The sequence below is a fragment of the Aulostomus chinensis genome, chromosome 8, assembly GCF_037954235.1.
Source record: "Aulostomus chinensis isolate RoL2024-O1b breed Wild chromosome 8, RoL_Achi_v1.0, whole genome shotgun sequence".
In the NCBI taxonomy this organism is placed as follows: domain Eukaryota; kingdom Metazoa; phylum Chordata; class Actinopteri; order Syngnathiformes; family Aulostomidae; genus Aulostomus; species Aulostomus chinensis.
The window spans coordinates 27,239,197-27,260,717 of record NC_141327.1 but is presented as its reverse complement, the minus strand read 5'-3'; the positions used below and the strand labels follow the sequence as shown (position 1 = coordinate 27,260,717).

General features: G+C 43.5%; 1 long non-coding RNA gene across 1 annotated transcript in view; it reads right to left on the bottom strand.

Annotated features, from left to right (window-relative positions):
- Positions 1 to 2,546: 2,546 nt before the first annotated feature.
- Positions 2,547 to 21,521, bottom strand: part of LOC147257866 (uncharacterized) — a 63,104-nt gene continuing 44,129 nt past the window's right edge. Inside the window, exon 3 of the long non-coding RNA XR_015117495.1 lies at positions 2,547 to 2,645. This is a non-coding gene — a long non-coding RNA (uncharacterized LOC147257866). The remainder of the gene's footprint in view (positions 2,646 to 21,521) is intronic.

Genomic DNA, 21,521 nt, shown 5'->3' with positions numbered 1-21,521 from the left:
GGAGGGAGAGCGAGAGAGAGGGAGAGAGAGAGAGAGAGAGAGAGAGAGAGAGAGAGAGACAGAGAGAGAAAGGGGCTTTACTGTAATCGGTTAGTTTCAAGAGGGCGATTAATTAGAACATATAGGTTTGATCTCTCCAGCAAAGGCCTTTCTATCGTTGCCTTAAACTCTCTTTATTATATTTCCTGCTTAATTTTGTCAAGAATTTAAAAAAAATAAAACCTGTTAATATTATTTCCCCACCTCCTACCCCCCCCCCCGCCCTAATTTAACTTGTTATTTAGAGAGAAATGGATTCTTCACGAGTTTATTATTGTTTTAGGACAAAGAATCTAAATTCGAATGCAGGAAAACTCGATCCTCCTGCAGGTTTATTGCTTCATTTTACCTTTTCAAGAGCGGCTGGTCTAAATGTGTCGTTAATTATCAATTAAAATTATTTTTTTCATTAATTTGGGAATAATGAAAAGGTGACACACACACACACACACACACACACACACACACACACAAAGCTGGCAGGCATATTAAACAGATCAAACACTTGAGGTGTGTATTACCTTTGACCACGGAAACGGTGAGATTTTATTCTTTGTTTGAGTCAGAAACTTAATGACCGAAAGATAAAGTTACTCATCAAAACGAGGGGGAAAAAAGAAATGTTGATTTTTTTTTTTGTATGTTAAAACTGGGAGATAAAGGCCTGAATGTCTGAGAGGAACGATGTAGATTTAAATTGATGTACTATCTCTTCTTGTGGGTGAATTTCCGGGATGCAGCATGGAGGGGGGGGGGGGAGGGAGAGAAAGAGAGAGAGAGAGAGAGAGAGAGAGAGAGAGTTTGGTGGCACCGACACAAACGGCCGATCGATCACGGCGAGCCTGGACCGGACAGGCCCTCCCGCTGTGTCCGTGCCTCTCATGCATCACACTTTATGAATTCAATTTCAACCGGGAGAAATTTTCAATTTGAACGCGCCATCATTACGGTGTGGGTTGGGGTGGGTGGTTGGGGGAGGAGGGGTATGGGGGGGGGGGGGGTAGCGTAAATTGTTTTTGCTCTATTATGCATTCGGACGCCATCATTTTTCTTTCTAATTACCGAGGTGTCAGCGCGGTCTGTCACCCGGGCGCTGATTTTCAATTTAACTGATCATCATACATTCATTTTCCCATTTGATAAATCTGCTATCGAGACGCGGCCGCCATGCCCGGAATATTAAGCGGCGCCGGGGCGCAGTAATAGGAGGATGTGTATGCGGCAATGAGCGCGGATCAGCCAGCTAATTTAGCACCTTCCTCATCCCCACCCACCGCCGTCACCTCCTCCTCCACCTCCACCACCCCGCTCGTCTCCATCCCCCATTTCCAATTCTCAAGAGGAGGCAAGAAAAAAAAAAAAACCCCAGCAGAATAGAAGAAAGTCCAATGGCTGCCTGGTCTGAGAGAAGAAAGGAAAGACCTGCGGGTGTGTGTGGGTGTGTGTGGTGGTGGTGGTAGTGTGTGTGTGTGTGTGTGTGTGTGTGTGTGTGTGTGTGTGTGTGTGTGTGTGTGTGTGTGTGTGTGTGTGTGTGTGTGTGTGGGGGGGGGATCAGGAGTCATGTCACTTCGATCCGGGATGGGTTTTTTTTTTCTTGTGCAATTTGGCAGATGGATTAATTAACGCTAATTAAGTTCTTCACTTTTCTCCACTCCTATTAAAGACGCAAATTTGCACAACTAACCGTCGTTTCAAGAACCGACACCGGCGTCAGTCCAGGCGTCTCTGATCCGGACTGACCCGCCCAACAGCCGTCAAGCTTTTTCCCCGGTATTGACTCGGTGACATATTGAGGCGTGACCCCCATCTCCAGGAACCAGAGGCCACCTCGAGTCGCACAGGGGCCTCCCAGGTCCTGCTCGAGGCCATCGTTGCCTTCAGAGGCTTTTAGTTCCAACAAAAGCAAAACCGGACTCTCACCGCGCCTCCTGGGCTTCGTCGCCAACCGCAGCCAAACTCGCGCAAAGTTGCCAAATAGAGTTAATGTCAATATCGGTGGTCACGTGACGAGGTCAGTGGAATGTTGGAAACTCTGGGGGGGGGGGGGGAGTTCGAAAAATTAAATCTAGTGAATCAAATGTGTATAGAATGACCCTTTTTTTTTCTTTTTTGGGGGGGAAAAAAGAGACTTTAAAGAGAATATTAATGACGTTAATCAGCAATGTCATTGATTAATACCCAGATAGCCTGCAAGCCCAAGCTCAGGGTTTGAAACTAAATTATTAACACCACTGATTTGGACTCCTTTTAACTCTTCAAAAAAAAAACCCAAAAAAACACAACACATTCCTCATTTTGACAGTTTTATGAACATTTTAAGATTTGGTTACAAAGATGATATTTAAGCTGGTGTTTGTGGTCAGCGACAGGCCAGTTATGCATCACGATCCCTCAGGCAGCAGGATTATCGCGTCATAAGAAAAGGCCGCTGACTGAAAACCTTTCTGACAAAATCTCAAACACTTGCGACTGTAGACCAGTGAGATTTAGCTCACCTGTCTCAGGTAGACGAACTTTCAGGGAACAAAGTCACCCGTTCGTGGTGTCCCCCTCTTGAAAGTGCTTCTCTTTCACCACCTTTTCCGTCGCGTTTTTGATGGCGTCTCCTGAAATCACAGGAACAAAACAGATGTTGCAGTTATTTTGTGAGACCCTGACGGATGAACAGCCAATGTCAACAGAGCACAAAGGGTTAACTGCACTAATAGATTTGTGTTTGGAGTTGTAGTTTTTTTTCTTCTTGTTCTTCCCCACATCACAAAACCGTCTCTTGATTGAGACACACATCTTAATGAGCCCACCTCGTTTAAATGCCAATAACTACAGTGGAACTATAGCAGTGTGTGTGTGTGTGTGTGTGTGTGTGTGTGTGTGTGTGTGTGTGTGTGTGTGTGTTTCTGTTGCTGTGTAAAACGTTTATGGGCACAAAGCAGCTTTGTTTTTTGTCGTTTTCTTTGTTTCATTAGCCCAGTGGTTGTAATAAATGCCAACGAGCCAACGGGATAGATTTTAATTAAGTCAGTGAAAGATGAGTGGAGAGACACAGAAAGCGAGGCAGGGCGGAGGGATGGAAGTGGAGGGGGACAGCTTTTCAATAAATCGGTTCGCTCAGGGGTTAGTCGGTGATTTCCTCGGCAAAGTGTTGGGGCCGAGCAGGACTCGCAGTAATTTGGTTGATAAATCAGCAGCGTTAGGGGCATGAGGCTCGCCGCTCGACCGGTTGGTTCTGTGTGTGATTTATGTGTTACCCGGGGGTCGTACACAAGCCCATGACAGTCCAGAATGAATTAACCAGGAGCCAGCGCGCTCCTAATGAGCGGGTATTATTTTGCACACACCCCTCTTTTGAAAAAAAAAAAAAGTGTGAAGAATGAGCCTGGCATACGACCCTCAATCCACCCCGCCTCCCAACCCTCCCCCTGCACCGTGCCATCCCTGAGGTGTCTCATTGATTCAGCATCAGAGAGTTAAACACACACACACACACACACACACACACACACACACACACACACACACACACACACACACACACACACACATCCATATATCTACAGTATGAGGGAGGAATTGTTCAATAGAGGTCTGGCACCAGCTGATTGGGGTTAACTGGACCATAGAAGCGACAGACCGATGCCCTGACAAAAGATTCAACCTCAAACGCAAACAATAACATAACACGCCGACCGCCAAAAGCTTCATTTTTCTGCCCGGCTTAGAATCTCCATCACCGAGGCGGAGGAGAGATTTAGGTGCTCTAATGAAGGAGAAGGTGCAAAAACACAGTGAAAATGAAGATATAGAGTGAAGTGCTGCAGGGATGAGGGATTTTTGAGGACAACCCCAAGATTAGCATTGCCATGGGTTCCCCCGGCCGACAGCCGGCGAGACTTCTTACAAGAGCTTTTCCATCACTGCCGGAAAATAAGCTTTTACTTTACTTTATTATGGATCCCCATTAGCATTCAGGGCATGGCTGTCCTTCTTGGGGTCCAGAAAGCACTCTGGCAAACAAATTTGAGTCTTACACATTTTGTTTAGCATACAATTTCTCATAAATGAACACCAACTTTCATGGTTTTTGAAGAGCAAATGCGGCTGTCAGTACAAACGCTAATATTAGGCTCTGCAGAAGCTGCACCGTGAGCACACGGCTGCTGTTGGTCGTCTCATTCAGCCGCGTATTAGCAGCTTCCATCTTTAAGACACACAAGCACCTCAAAATTCACAGGCGGCTTTTATTCTCTGTTGAATGATCGCTATCTGCACCAGCTGGTCATGAGTTTCAGAGAACGGGAGCCTGTGGGAGGGGTCATCTTTTCAATATGGACTGATGTAGAGGAGCAACGTTCAATAAGCTAACAGTTTTAAGATGGTGAATGCCAACATACCAATCCTGTCTTGTTTTTTTGTTTTTGTTTAGGCCCTTCTAGTAATCAATGCACCAACAACTGAACCTTTAACATGTAATTACCGGCCCAGATCCCTCCGCTCTCATGCTCACATCTCTAGTCTTTAGGCCCCCACAGGCCAGGTAGGAAATGACACAATTCAATGACAACAAGTCCAAAACGTGACAAAAGTCAAAGGCCCCCCCCCCCCCCCGCCCCCCCCAAAAAAGACAGTGATAGCAAAGAAGGTAATACACTGAAATACAACTGTTTCTCTGTGGGTGCATGCGTGACATTTTCTTCATCAAACAGCAGTAGAGGCTTAGAACGTGAATTTCTAGATCCATGATGTTTAGAGGGTCACAGCACGCTCAAGCGTTATCAACCTGATTTACATTTGAAGAGCGTGTTTATTTTTCACGACAACTTCTGCAGGCGCAAACTGGAGAGCTGCTCAAAAAGTTCAGGACCCCTCAAACAGTTCAGTAGCAGGTCGGTCCGACGGCAGCTTCTGGTCCGGTCTGGTCCGGTCCAGTCTGGTCTTGTCCTGTCTGGTCTGGTCTGGTCCGGTCCAGTCTTGGTCTTGTCCTCTCCTGTCTGGTCTGGTCTGGTCTGGTCCGGTCCAGTCTGGTCTTGTCCTATCCTGTCTGGTCTGGTCTGGTCCAAGGATGTATGTGGTGGTTTATAGGCAAAGGAATTCACAGCTCCGTCTCGGTTAATTTGATTGAATACGAAATAAATGCCCATCAGTTATTAAAAGAACTGGTGTGGTTCTGAGCGTGTGGTAGCTTCTGCATCACCAGCACCTGGAACGTGTTTGCTCTCTCTCTGTAGTCTGGACTACAGTTGATCTTCTCATTACAGTTCTCTAAAAAGAGCCTCATATCTAATTTCTTTTGTAGGCTGTGGATTAAACATTTCTATGATTGCTTTTTTTTTTTTATCAGAACACTCTAATTGTGACAGAAAAGTGATCTGATATTTACTGACTGGCCGCTGAAGTGATGACAGCCTTTAAATGCTCATGAAACCTGTAAGTTAAAAACTTGAAGAGTTAAAAAAAACAACTACATATTAACTGCCCACACCACTAATTGTGGGTGGAGAAATGAATAATTTAGCAGTTAAAATCCGTGAAATTGAGGCTGCGATCTCTTGCCGCGGGATGAGCCCGACCTTAGCGTGACCTCGGAGTGCAGCAGTGTTGAACTTTGCCTCAGTGAAATATCGAACATGTGGAACTGCTTCACTTGCCAGTAATGTACGCTGTTGATGTTATTGTGGGGAGCAAAGGCGCCGATGGGAAATTAATGGAAGTGTTAACTTGCAGTAGTGCTATTATGACTTCGGAACTTAACGACTGCACACAGGAAAATGGAGATGATGTTGACTTGCTCGGGTACGGTGAGACGAGGGTGTGAAACCAGGTGACAGCACAGCACGTGACGCCGAAAACTCTCTTTTCAATACTTTCTCTTCAACATTTGAAATCATGGAAGTCTAGCAGACACTATGTGCAAAGTAGAAAAGTAAAACAGCCGTAATCCCTGGAAAGTTCTTAGAAAATACAAAAGGTTGCTGCCGGTGCCAGGATACCATTTCTTCCCGTTGTCTTAACTTTCGGACTCTCGTGAAGAAGGAACTTTGGAAGCGGTAAGAAGTTTTTCTGACCCACCAACAAAAAGGGATGAAGAGAAGTGTAAATGAGGGGATGTCAAGAGCGAAACCCAACAAAGACACAGGCCCTAAAAAGTTAAAAGCTTTGGATTCCATATGGACAAGAAAAGTGTTACATGATCAAGCACACATGCAGTAAAAGAACAGAGAAGAGAGAACGTAAGCGAACTGAAACATTCCCAAGGAGCTGACTACAGGCTCCTGGATGCAACTTTGAGGCGATGTGTTTCTATCTGATTCAGGAGACACACACTGGAGACGTGAAGTGTCTCTTCTCATTTAGTGGGTGCTGCTGTCTAACCTGCACTCCACAACAGTGGTTGAGCTAATTTCATCTGAAAGCCATCATGCAGCTAATTGGCAAGATGATGAGTGGGCTTTCACTCGGCCTGCGTCTGGATTCAAAAGAACAACAACACAGCAACGGCGCTCCCGCTGATTAATGCTTACACTTTCCTTTACAAGCCATAGCAATTACGTTTACACTCTTTTTCGTCATATGTTGGAAAGTGTGTACAGAAAACATGTAAGTTTTTTTTCAAAACAATGTCGGTAGATATCGGGGTAGTTCCCGCGTTTTTTAAACGTAGAAGTAAAATATTAAAAAAAAAAACAAAAAAAAAACACCAAAATTGAGAAGCGAGACTAGAAATACAGCAGCTTCCATGAGAAATTGTGTCATGAGACGGTACTGATGATATTTTAGGATACTGCCAAGCATTAAGTACATAAATGTTTACATTTCATTAATTTTAATTAAATTTGTAACGCATGAAGTCATCAAGTGCAGCGTTTATCGATGTCTCTGTTGAGTGTCGCGGTACGAAAGTTGGCGAGCTCCAAAAAAAGCAGCGATTTGAATCTCCATGACATCAAATATCTTGCTTTCATGGTTACTGGAACAGTGAACAAACAGAAACTGCCCACATCAGCGTGAACACCGAACACGGGCGTCACATGACCAGTTGAAAAAGACCGTTTGAATTTATGGCAGTTCAACACTGCAACCATCACACGTCGTATTTTTGATCAGGGTTTTGTTTGTTTTGCAAACTAGAAGCAAGCGCTTGTGAAATATTGAGCGTGTGACTTCTCAAAGAAGACGATGCATTCGTGAGTTTGTAAGCGGACGTTCTGTATCGTTCCGCTGCTGCTAACGCCTGGTCTCCATTGGTCTGCGGCAACAAGTGTGAGACTTAATCGTTTTCTGAATTCTGGTTTCACCAAAGGTCAAGCAGGAGGAAAAAGCTTCATTATGAATTCCAGACATCCAAGGGTCAGCAGTTGATGGGTAAGTGATGTTATTTGGGTGGAGAATCACTTTAAAGCCACATTTACAGCTGCTGAGCAGCAATGTTTTCACACAACTGAACGCTCCTCACATGCCAGCCCCCACCATCATCAGGAGCGTGCGCTGCTGGGAGGATGCGTACTGAGCATGCTCTGTGGGTAGACTTACGCTTGATTTATAGTTATGTGTCAAATCAAAGCTGTAACCTACGGCTTGGAAACGTGTCGGTGCGGTGGCTACGGCCTAGATGTTATGACAGGCCGCCACCGCGGACCTCAACAGCTGTGACTGAAACCTTGTCATGTAACATTTCCTCCTCTACGAGCATTTTCTTTATTTCAGTAAATGCAGCTTTTCAACCAGCACAGACCCCCAGCAGAAGCGTTAACACTGGTCTGAGGCGTAGGTCACGTGATTAGGCCACGGCGTAGACCCAGCGACAATAAACCAAGCTGTGCTAGCTTCCAGTTAGCCTCCTGCTCACTTGAATGTGGATGAATAATTTAATTAGACCAACCGGATCAGACTCTGATAGCGATAGTGGTGCCCAGAACTATTTATCCAGTGTTTTACAGCTGAACCAGCAACGACTGAGGAGGCCAAGGCTGACACTGTGACGTAACGTTCCACTAGCTGGGAGCAGAGTCCCCCAATGCTACTGTCTGTACGTCTGCCAGTTGGAAAACGTGTGTAGAAATCACGGAAGACTCAAGACCTCATCGACACAAAGAGCAGGAGGAGCTGGCAGTTTTGCTTACAACATGTGGAAAAGGGAGCAAAACCATTTCCATATTTCCAAAAAGGCGGAAAAATCTATTAAACCAAAGAATTAAATATTTCATCTGCCAGATTCCTGTGTGTATGCCAGGAGTTTGTATTATAAACGCACCGCTAGTTGAAACTTTTGTTTTACTCACGTGCACTAATCTCCACTCTATCCTGCTCCTACAATAAGACTTTTTCATATTTATTTAATAAAAGCCCAGAAAGCAAATTGTAACTTTGTGTGTCGAGAATTAATGGGAAAGGCCCCAACTGTTAAATCGTAAAATTTGAATTAGAAAGTCCCCGTGTAATGCATATCAAACATTTATTAAAGCCACACAGAATAATTGAATTGTTCTGCTGGTGTGGTTTGTTTAAATAAATTCTTTGGGTGTCAAACTATGATACAAGATTTCCTGCAAATTCCATTAAAGACACAGGTATCTTTTGTGTATTTGTGCATCACAACACATAGAGAGAATCTTTTTTTTTTTAATCTTTCCTTTACTCTCTTCTCCCTATCTAAGCCCCTGCTCCGTCACCGCTTATCCACATCTTCACTGCTTATCTGCATCGAGCCCCTCAGTGAGCTTTCAACCACTGTGACATGCAATGAAAGCGGAGCCTGTCATTCAGCTGTGCCAAAAAGATTGAAATCAGAGGAGGAAAAAAAAAAAAAACCAAAGGGAGATGTGAGGAAAAAAGGTAAAGTTAATATAATTTCATTTTTGACCCCCGTGACAGAAAGCAGCCTCCATATACAGTAAGCTTATAGCAGATGAATGCATTAAATCAGCTTCTTTAGCCGATGTAAATGTCAGCTGGTGTATCCCTGCAAAAGAAAAATACAAACACAGCGGAGAGAAGGGCTGCTCTCCCTTATTATCAGGCAAAGCTTATAATGTCAGCCTCCCACATACACACTCAGAAAGCTACCAAACACACACACACACACACACACACACACACACACACACACACACACACAGCCTGGAAGGAACTTTGTGTTTTAGTAAACTAAGTTTCACACATTGACTGGAGGTGTCCTTGCTTTCTACTGGTGTAATTATCACTCCAGGAAAAGTGTTTCATTAGGAAAGCTCCTCTTTCAGACACATTACTCACAGTGGGCTGGACACAGACACCCTGGACAAAACACACACACACACACACACACACACACACACACACACACACACACACACACACACACACACACACACAATCCAGTATTTAATTCATCACCCCTCATCCTTGTCCTCAGTCAAGTCTGTTTTTTCTGAGAAGACTTCACACCTCTTCCTGTTCAGCTTTGGCTTTGAACTTAAAGCCATTAAAACTTGGTTTTACCTCTAAAGTCAATGATGGATAAATGTACAAATCATTGCAGTTTGTGTTTCAGACATCAAAACCCATAACCATAAGGCAGTTTGCGGTATGCACACCCCCTCTTTGCTCTTATGAAAGATATCTCCAACACAGTCCTGTCATCCCGCTTACATACTGTACAGTCGCGAACAAATCCATCCATCCATCCATTTTCTACTGCTTCTCCTGTTCAGGGTGGTGGGGGTGGAGCCTATCCCAGCATCCTTCAGGTGAGAGGTGGGGTTCACCCTGGACAGGTCACCAGTCCATGGCAGGGCCAACACATATAGACAGACAACCATTGGCTCTCACAGCCACACCTACGGTCAATTTAGAGTCTGGATTAACCTGGTCCCCTCTTGATGTCTTTGGACTGTGGGAGGAAGCCGGAGTACCAGAGAGAACCCAGCAGGAACAGGGAGAACATGGAGACTCACACAGAAAGACCCAATGCTCCAGCCGGGGCTCGAACCACAACTTATTTCAGATTTAAAAGCAAAAATGTTTAATTCCTGGAATGGTAAAGATGAGTACTCAGAACCTTCTTTCACGAACAAGTCTAAACAGAACAAACAGACAAAATACGACGGTTCATTACAATAAAGAAATCTGAAAACTTAATAATGTACAGAAGGAGGAGAGATGAAGAGGAAACAGCACACCAACATACTGTATATACGTTAGCTCAAACAAGCAAACACAAACAGAGACACCTACGCCCACACATTCACCACCATGTGCAACACACGCATTTCCACGCTCTCACTTCACCCCGTATTGTTCTGATCGGCCCTCATCATTTCAGTCTGGAACAGAGCAAAAATGAATAAATCAGTTTCTCTGACTTCATGGTTTTAATGATCTCTTGGTTTATTTATTGTAAAAAAAAACAACAAAAAAAACTCTTTTCTCCATCTTCAAAAAAAAATGTTATTTTCAGTCGGGTTAAGTTTGACGTCACTTTTTCTTGCTCTTCATGTTCCTCCATCATTATCATCATCATCATCATCATCTCCTTTTCCTTCCTGTGCCCATCATCCCCCATCTGCCCTTCATCCTCCACTCACTTCCCCCGCTGCCCTCTCTCTCTTTGCACGGGAGGCCTGCAGGTCTGCAGGTTAATGACTCGTGAAGTGTGAAAACTTCCTGAGACTCGACCAGAACTAAATGTTGTTTCCAGATGTGAATCTACAAACGTCTGGATGTCCACTTGAAATATGTGAGAGAGGTATGGGTGGGGCGGCACGAGGGCAGAGGGGGATAAAACCATAGAGAAATAAAGTGTGGAATAAAGGAGGGCTTCAAAAATGTCAGATCAGAAGAGGAATGTAATTCACGCTGGAGGCCAGCAACGTTGCACTGAACCCTCATAACATGCATCTCCCTCTGAAACAGGTCATGCAAAAAGGTAAAATATGTTCCAAAAAAAATAACGAATATACATAATCAAAAAATTAAGCAATAATTAAAGGAAAATGTGTCCCTTTTTACAGCATTCAATGCAACAAAAGTGTTTTTATTCCACTTTAGAGGCACCACAAGCATTTGCACCCTGACTTTAATTATTTCTAAGGGGAGCTGATAAATCAGGTAGACATTGATTTATATAAAAGAATATTTTTAACACAATAAACTCTATTTATTAATCAAGTAAAGTTGATCAAAAATGAGTTTTAAAGTGTTTTTGATTCGCCTATGCTCTACGAAATGAAACCTGGCCAAATACAAAGCTAATCGTCACCCACGGTACATCTGCACGGGTGTGTGTGTGTGTGTGTGTGTGTGTATGCACTCATAATCTGGCGGAAATAATGACATCTCTGTCCCACGTCTCCTCCGTTGCCAACTCTACTAATTATTTATTCTTGGACGCTGCGAGGTGTCAAAGCTCACACTCCTGCCTCTTAAAAACAGTGTTCCCCTCACAGCCTAACTGGCTGTGAGGAGTCATATTGTTTGTGTATGATGCATCATATTTTATTAAAAAAAAACAAAAAAAACAACAACTTCTGATTCACCATAATCCCCCTCCCCCCAAAAAACATATTTTTCTGATGCACCTGAAGTTGTGTCGAGCTTGCCGATATTCAGAATGTTGATGACTTACATCTTTTAACAAATTTTTGAAACGTCTGTCACTCTGGATGAGATGCAACAGAGCTCACATGTCCCAATGACAAACGCTGTGCCTCCTTTGAAGAAAAAAAAAAAAACCGACAGAAATGTAAGTTAAAAAAATAAATGAATGAATGCTCAGGAGAACAGGTAGCAGTGCAAAGTAACCATTTCCTCCCAAACTGCAGTTGCATATTTCTATTTTATGCTTTATTTTGTTTTTTGTTTTTTTTTAACTTCCTCTTCCTGCATTTCAGGCAGCAGTTTTCAGGACGTGTGAGTGCTGACTCTTACATCAAAATGTCCGCCATGTTGGTACAGGTCAGCCACGTCTCCTGGCTCACGATCGTCTGCAGAGGGACTTTACCGAAGCTCATCTTCCACATCCCCGATCCTTCCCTGAACGTCCTTCAACCGCACCAAGAAACCATTAACACTCCGATCAATTCTCTTCAATACTCTGGTTTCAAACATGAACAATGAGAATCTGTTTCTTCCATAACGGGGCTAAATAAAAAAATAAAAAAAAACTTTACGGCTGATACAAGCGTCACTTGATTGACAACAATACTAATGGACTGCAAGCGAAGACAATAGACCGACCGGGTACGAGTGGATGTAAAAGTAAATAAATCAGGTCATCGGAGGGAAATTTTCCATCCTCTATTTTTCCATTCGGGTCAACAAACAGCTTTTTAAACTGCGTTTTGTCTCTGTTGGTGTGTTTGCACTCAAGAATAAATGTTTTTGTTTGCATGTGGTTGTGATTTAAGAGACTCTCCATGTTCATCAGTGAGTGTGATTGAGCTCTGAGGGGTTATGAGAGAAAATAAGTTGAAAACAGGACAGAATCAATAGCATTTACCCAGTAGCCTCGTAGCATGTGTGCTCAGGATGTGTGTGTGTTTGTGAGCGCGCTGGTGTGTGTTTACCTGAAGTGTGAGTGCATTTAACGTGTCAAGCTGAGGAAAAACAACCAATTGCCTCTTAGCACACACTCTATTGACCGGTGGAACACACACAGACACTGCAGGCATATCGACTGGTTGAAGGGAGAAACAGGTTTAAGGCAATTAGAGTAGTGTACTTTCCGCCACAAACCAACTATGATCCTTTCCACTGCAGTTTGCCAGATACCTGTAAAGTGTGACTAATATCACATCACTGGAGGAAAGTAAAACAAGCCACTTTGTTGAACACGGTTACTTCATTGTCGCCCTTTTTACAACCTCCTCCTGCAGACTATGAGCAGTGTTGGGGACGTAAAACGTAACGCAAGACTTGATTGAATCACTCCTTCTGGGATGCAATGCACTACTTTTACGTTACTCCACATCTCCTGAAATGTGATATGAAATTGACAGTTAATATGATGTATATTTCCACGACGAAAGCAGATATTTTCCTTTTGCCACAGCGAAGTTGGTATGAATGATGCAAAACAAATCATTTGCAAAAAAAAAAGAGAAAAATATCACTTGAGCATTTCCTATCCAGTTTTACTTTTTTCGCGTTGTGGTGGTGGTTTCATATTGAAGAAGACGAGAAGTTTTCCTCGACATATTTGTGAAACCAAAATCTAAATCTGACCACAAGTCTCCAGTGTCAAAGTCTATCCAAGTGGAACGCCGCCATACAACAGTGTTGCTTTATGGACTGTAAAAATAAATACTCAGTGTGTGTGTGTGGCAAAAGAGTTGAGTGTGTATCAAGACAAGAGGATATGTGTATCCGCTATTACTTGTTTAATCTGTACGATTATAAATCGACTTTTTAAAGTTTTCAAGATATTTGCCCTCCAAGTTTCATCCTTTTCTCTCTGTTTTTTGATGCGTCCTATGTCAGAGCTGCCAAAAGCGGGGTCCGTGGGCCAGTTCCGGCCTGCAATGAGGTTTCATCCAGCTTTCAAGAGGCAAAAAAAAAAAAAATTATATGAAACTTTTAATATTGAAGAAGCTTAAAAAAAAAACATATTTTTGTCACGAAACACATTGAGTGAAGTTGTTACTCAATGATGTAAAGATATACTTAAATAAAGGAACTTTCAAGTTTTATTTCCAGTCCTCCGAGGGTAAAGACCTGGGCACCCGTCCGATACCCGTGTCCTACGTCTGGAACAGTCCACTGATGTCCACAAGCCACAGATGGAGATGTGGACATATTATGAATGAGAATATGTCAGCTGACTGCAGTGGCATCCAATCAAAACTCTGCATTTCTTATTCTTCCCTCTGATTGTGCGTCCAGTCATCACCACAAGCTTCCTTCCGGACTCCGCGTTAACACTGCAAACAACACCATCAACAAGTCGCCGCGAGCCCTTTAATTTCCGACTGAGCAGAGCGAGAGACGCGAAGAAGGACAGAAGGTTAACAAGCTTGCCGGCCGGGACATTCGCAGACAAGCTGGCAGAATGTTTTGGAGTCACAGAACGGCGAGAATCCGATTTTCAAGCTTCTTTGTGATTTTATCTCATGAACAACAGCTCTTTTTTTTGTTTTGTTTTTAAATTTATCATTTAAAGTTTTCAGTTTCTCTAATTTGAACCCACTCATGTTCGATTGTGTAAAACTGAGCTCCCAGAAACAGCAATGACCACACCGATAATCAGAGCCTCTCACCCACCAGCCAGGCTGCTGACCTCATGGATGAGGGGTGAGGACCCAAACTTGTCAAACGGGGGCTCCTGATCAAATACAGAACTATTTGGGGTGCTTGACATGAAACAGTTTTGGGGGGCTCTTCATGCGGAGTGCTGTGAGTGGTACACAATCATCCCTCTTTTATTTTCATCTCTCCATCTGTCCGAGGATTCAAGTAGCTTTATATGACTCAATGATGTTCGCTGCTCAGTCGCAAACACGCACACACAAAGAGAGACGGAGGGCGAGGGACAGCGGCGGCCATTGACAGCTTCACACAAATTCAAGTGCTTACTGCTGTAATCCTATCAGACGGGGCTTGTTGGCTTCACGCGTCCTGCGAGAGGTCAAAATGAACGGAACACGAGGAGAGAATTGTTGTTCAGCTTCCAGGTAGCAGAATAAAAACTACAACCACTTTTAAAATGTCAGTGCCAAGAGAAAAAAAAACCCCTGTATTGAGCTATTTGCCATTTTGTGCTTTCCATACAAACACACTTCAACATTCAAGCTGTTATAATTGATGTGAACTGAGCAACAAGCACCGACTACAATGCAATACGGGGTAGTTCACCTAAAAAATACATGAAAATCCAGTCATTACCTGCTCAGCCTCACGCTGATGGAAGGTGGGCTGGAGTTTTTTAGTCCGTTTAACACTGATAGAGTTTCCCAGGACGAGGACCGGCCGCAGAAGTCTCCCAAACGTTTAGCCTCAGTAAAACATGACATCAGCGTCCTTACTCTGAACAGCTTAGCGCGTTATGGCTACGGGAAGATAGGTTTGCTTTTGGTGAACAGTACGGAGGCATTTTAGTGTTCTATTATTGTTTTTTTGAGGGGAGGTTACTGCAGTTCCTCCTCTTGGAACACCAGCAGTGTTGTGTGGCCTAAAACAATGAAAAATCTGACCTTCCATCAGCAGGAGGGTGAGCAGATAATGACTGAATTTTTCTTTTTTTGGGGTGGAGATATCCCTTCGAAAAAAGCTCGTTTGACTTGGTGAGCAGTATTTTTGTATGGCAACTTACGTCATACCTGGGGCGTGTAGGGCTTTAATGTTGTTATTTTGTATATTCTGATGGAGAAGTGTCCTAAATCTCTGCTTTGGACAATGATGTTAGCCGTCTGTCCCCCTGGCTTCCATCCCAAGCGTCCGTGGCAACTGTGGGTCTCTTCAAATTAAATCAGCACTGAAAGCACAGTTGTGGACCTGCTCTATCATGAGAAAACTTTTGCTGTGATTTGGTGGCATTTTAAATGAAACTCTTTTGGGATTTCAACCTCCCCTGAAGTATTTGCGTTTGCATACTTGGTCTTAGCTCCAGCATAAAGGTTCAACTAGGCTCCACATAATTCAGCAACACGCTACATTTGGAAATCAATGACTTGCATGTGAATGGGGTCATCTCCTCTTCTACTGGTCTCAGTGGAGGATAAACTGATTACTATACAGCAATAATGTTCCAGAGAAGCCAGTGTGTGTGTGGCTAACGTTCAAACACATGGATGTATTTAAAAACACACACACACACACACACACACACACACACACACACACACACTATTTTAACATTTATTTTATTTTTATTTGGTATTCTATCACCGCCAATGGCAACAATCTGACAAAACATAATCTCGTCTGCAGCACAAAATTATTTGGATCTGCCACCTGAGAGAAGATATCCCATGTTCTTTGTCATATGAGAATATTAGGACTTTCCACAGACCACCGTATAAAGCATTATTAATATACCTGTTCAAATATCACAGTAAATTTACACCAATAGGACATAAACTGCACATGTGGTAGAGCAGCAGCTACGTTTGCTGTCACGGCTGCTATTGAATTCTTCTGTAATAATGATAAATTAAACGCGGTGATGTTTGGATTACGCCGTTTACTCAATTATTAATACTCAACTTAAAAGCAAATAGAAATACCATCCGTCAGAATGGCAGTTATTTTCCGTCTGCGTTCTGCTGTCAGCTCACCTCCTTCTTGGAGTGGAACGGGAGTTCCAGTGGGAGCACTTGGTTCACTTTGTGTTTTATAAACATTTGAGAACGTCCCCCCGCTCCCGCGTGTGGGCGAATCCCTGCGTCCTCACTGCGACTCTGTAGACGTCTCTATATCAACACAGGGCAAACACACACACACACACACACACACACACACACACACACACACACACACACACACAGTGGCGCCACAACACATGCCTGACAACCCCATTGGAAACTGTGCATGCAATCATAAACACATTACTGTCACACACACACACGCAAACACACACTAACCTGTCAGTCGTCAGGAGGAAAGAACAGTCAACTGAGACATGGAAGTGAAAGAAAACATTTCATTCTTATTACCCTGTTATTCTGTCTCTCACACACACTTTATTTCTGTATTTAGGTTTTATCATTCTCACCTTTTCTCATATTTCTTTCTCACGAGGGCTTCTCTCTCTCCCTCTCTCTTTCTCCTCTTCCTCAGTCTTTCTCCCCCTCAAGGTGTCTAAGCTGTGAAACATTTAATTGCCACGATAACGGTTTCATATCTGGAACAGAAATCAAATAATGCCAGATGATTTACTCCCCCTAGCAACCAGGGAGCACAGCCTTAGCAACCGACCCAGCCAGCAGGCCAGGCCTAATCAGGTTGAAAATATTTCAATTATTGTGTTGATTCTGGAAGGTGAGAGTGTGCTTCTGTGTGTGTGTGTGTGTGTGTGTGTGTGTGTGTGTGTGTGTGTGTGCGCATGTGTTTGTGTGTGTGTGTGCGTGTGTGTTAAAATCTGCCTCTGCATTCAAATGATTCTACTGATCTAAACACCATAGAAGAAGAATGACAGTGTGTGTGTGTCAGAAGAGGTGATCAAGTGCTATTAGGAGCGCTGTTATGATGGAGACATTAGGAAGACACAACAACACATGGTCCTTCTGGCTTGGAAAGCGTAACAGTTGGCATGGTGTGTGTGTGTGTGTGTGTGTGTGTGTGTGTGTGTGTGCGCGCGCTAGATTTGGCTGGGCAGAAGTGACAGAGGATAGCCATAGAGCGGCGACAGGATCTAAACTTCAGGGTGCCAAAGGGCTGAGTGGAGCTTTACTAGTCACTCTGTCAAACACACTCGCTTCTGTTGGAGCTTTACAAAACATGTTAGAGGTGTGTGTGTGTGTGTATGTGTGTGTGTGTGTGTATGTGTGTGGGTTGGCATTTATGCTATTTACGTGTCTTTGTATTTGTTAGAGGTGGGCAAATGGCTGTGGGGTGGGGGGTGGGGGGGGTGTTATTGAAGGATTGCCCGGTCAATCAATAAGTGTCTGTATGTGTGTTTGTAAGCGAGTGTCTGTACTTAGAACATACAGGCGGATGTTTGAATTGTTTCCTAATTCTGTAACCGTGTCGTAACGTGGAGGGAAAAAAAAAAATGTTCAAGAAGGATGCAAAATAAAAAGAGGAGGAAAAACTCCCAGTGTAATCTGCTTTTTCCGCCTCTATGTCTCTGATGGTAATTACACCAGACAATCGGCCTTTAGGGACGAAACGAGTCTCCTTCACCGACGTTTGGTGTCTGGATGGAAGCAGAGGGGAGAGAGAGGGTGACGGAGCAGAGAGACACACAAACCCCGAGACACACGCGCAGACACGAGAACAGACCGTTTGAATGACAGAAAGAAATGGATGTAAAAATGGGCTTTTAAGAGATTATGAATTTACATATCTTAATAGAGAAATACATGCAATGGCTCCCCACTAGAAAAAAAAAAAAACCCACATAGCTCATTTTCTGAATTACAAAATGTGTGTGTGTGTGTGTGTGGATGTGTGTGTGTGTGGTTCTGAGTGGGTCTGAGAGAGAGGCTGCGGGTGCAGACTGTTTTTTAGGGGTTGCCGTCCTCTCAAGTTGACCAAAATTGTTTGAGTGATTTCACACCAAATGTCCTTTTTTTTTTTTTTTTTTTTAAATCGTTTTCAAGAGCTTTTCACTCCAAACTCGCAGGTCCCGGTGGATGGAACCAGATCAGTGTCGACCCGGCTTGTTCTCCTCTCAAATGTCCACAATTGACATTCAAAATGTGATATTACTTTTTAAAGAAAACAACAGTTATTGGTGCTTTTATAGCCTCTCATTTGTCATCCACTTCTCGGTTTTGTCCAGTAGGTCTAGTGCTTCTCTGGTGAATAGTTGTTTGTTGAATTCACTGGGGAGTAAATTTAGTGTTGATACTGGGAGCTTCAGAATGTTGAAACATCGGGACGGGCGAATATCCAGCAACTAGTCAGGACAGCAGATGAAACAGTCAGCGGTTAAGAGTGTGCTCTTTCTTGGGATGTGGCTATTTTGTCGTCGGCATTCCACGAATTCCCATATTGGAAGTATTCCGGAGGACCAGGTGAGGTAAAGTTGTATTTTGCATTGTGGAAATCTTCAATTTTGCTCAAACTAAATAGAAGCTAGTTTACTCTGATATTTGAAAATGGCGTCGCTGGTCGTGTTTCTGCCAATGTTTTTTTTTTTTTTTTTGGGGTGGGGGCGCATATTTAAGTATGTATTTGAATACATCAACTGAAACAGGAAAGTCAGCCAAAAATGTAGCAAAAAAAAAAGAAAAAAAGCTGAAACAGAAAATGTACAAAAACGGGAAAAGCACTGAGCTCAGCAAACCCTACAGGAGGAACTCTTTTAGTCACGTGACTGACGTATCGCGTCTGCTTCTTCCTGTATTTCACTCTAACCCGGATCTCCTCTTAACCTCTGACACGGTGAACGCCTCCACTTGATGCACTCCGCGTTGATGTACCACCTGCAGTTTCTCTACTGCCATACTGGATATTTTAGAAATACAGAAATACAGAAATACGTGCTTGGTTTTCTTTCAGTAGAATTAGAAAACTACCAAGGGGGTTATTTGGATCAAACCAACTTGCCGGGCTTCAAGTTTGCGTGTGATTATTAAGTGTCTTACCGATTTCAGGAGATGCAGGCATGGTTCAGGTGTGACGACAGAGAGAGAGTGACTGTTGGTTCAAATCAACAATGGCCACGGCAGAGGAGGTTAGCGTAGAAGCTGGCATCGGACCACAATTCATCAGGACCGGAGAGCATTTGTCTCTGAGAGAAGAGAAAAGATCCCCATTGAGGGCTTTCCTCCATGAGAAGATGTGTTTGAGTGGCAAGTGCAGTTTTATGTATTTAACGGCTGGTTCGTCCCGTCACCTGCTAAGTCATTTCTGAGCGTTTCTGTCCTTCAGAAAACTCCTGTGAAACAAACCATCTGGTGCATCAGGTTCAGTCCTACTCGGCCAAAGGATGGAACCCAGATAGAACCTTTAGATTTGGAGGCAGATCTGTTCAGCGAAGTGAGAACAGTATTTTAATTTAATGATTGGACCTTGGTGTGATTTCTCAAGAACCAGACTTGCTTATGAATATTCAACAAATATTGCTGAAATGTCTTGCATGATCTTATTCCCAGGAGACAAGTTTGAAATATGTCTTTATAACGGCAAATAAATTTGGCTGCTGCAACTTCCGTCGAAGTAGGAATTTGGTTAAACGTGCCTGGGGTGCAGGAGACACGTTGGACGTTGAGGGACGGAGATAAAGAGCTGAGTGAAGAGACAGATGTCAGGCTCTGAGAGGTGAAAGTGAGAATGAAGTGTTGATGAGAAGACAGAAAATATTCTTCTGCCAATCACTTTCATGATCACACTTTTCTGTTCCCCCACTACATTACAAAGACATACCAACCAGCTATAGTTAGGACTAGTGTGTGTGTGTGTGTGTGTGTATGTGAGTACGAGACAGAGAGAGTGCGAGAGAGAGAGAGAGAGAGAGAGAGAGAGAGAGAGAGCAAGTGTGTGTCAGTTGGAAGGGCAGCTAGGCGTAAAATTGAGTCCAGATTCATTAGGTTCTGTGAGCTGAGCTGCAGTTGGTTTAAGTGATACATTTCCTCTGGAAGTGGAGGTGTGGAGGTGTGTGGGTGGATGGGTGTTGTGAGGGGGGTCATCAGCACGTTACGGGTCCCTCTCTTTGTCTCACACCTGTGCACAGGCATACGTATCCACACATATGCGTGCGCGCGTGCACACACACACACGCACAAGTATCAGACAATTTAGAGGCCTTTATTCTATTTTCTCCCTCCTCTGTCTCAGTGGTGAGTGACACTGTAAATCTGAGCCAATTTCCTCCTCTAATCATCATTAAAAAGCGCAAATGACTCCACTCTCCATTAAACACTCCCACATGCCTGCTGCTATTACGAGCTCGGCAGCCTTTTCCATATACCAGACAGAGGCCAGCCGTCTGTTTAGCTTACTCTAATCTCACTTTATTCATTCAGACATTCACCAGCATATGTCCAACAGAAAACATGCTGGAGTCAAACTGAACAGCAGGACCTAACTTGTCAATCGGGAGCGATCCAGTTTTGTTCTTTTAATGCACAAGTGTCGGAAATTCACCTGGGAGGAAAGTAAAGAATGTTGTCTTTAAAATCCGGGAGGATTCTGCGCTGATGCCGCGAAGGTCGCCATCAGACCTGACGTAAAGCTCGACGGGTCGCTCGTACGTCACTGCCATGGAGCGTTGAGGTATAAGAGCAGAAGCAAAGACTCAAAGACTCGACTGCATCCTGACAGCAATTTTTTTTAAAAACCTTTCTGATTATGTTTTCATACATCACAACCCTCTTTTGTAAACAGGCTCAGGTCTTGTCACTACGAGGTGGCGTGGAAAAAACCTCAGACTTTCAACCCTCCTTTTGAATCAGGCAGAACTGTATCGGGTAATACACATTCAGTACCTGTAAACTGCAGTATTTCAATATACGGCTGCAGCTTTACATAGCCTGTCCTCTGTACATCCATCTGCACAGTACTTTAAAGTGGCTGCACTATCGGAGATAAAATGAAATAAAAACGTGCAATAATACACCAGTCAGATGGACCAAATCAGTACTTTTACTTCAACAGTCCAACAACATTTTGCTGGTAATTCGCATGTACTTGCGGATACAGAATGTTTTACATGTACTGGAGTATTTTTTCACGGTTCCGTGCTTTTTCGTGGGTAAAGGATCTGAATCTGTCCTTCACCACCGACTGGGTGCAGCTAACAAATCACCAAGTGACTGAATTAAACATGAATACAATTTTGGTGTAAAAGGAATCGTATGAATAGAGTCTGACCCCAGCAAATAGAATGGAAGGAATTCCTCTCTGTA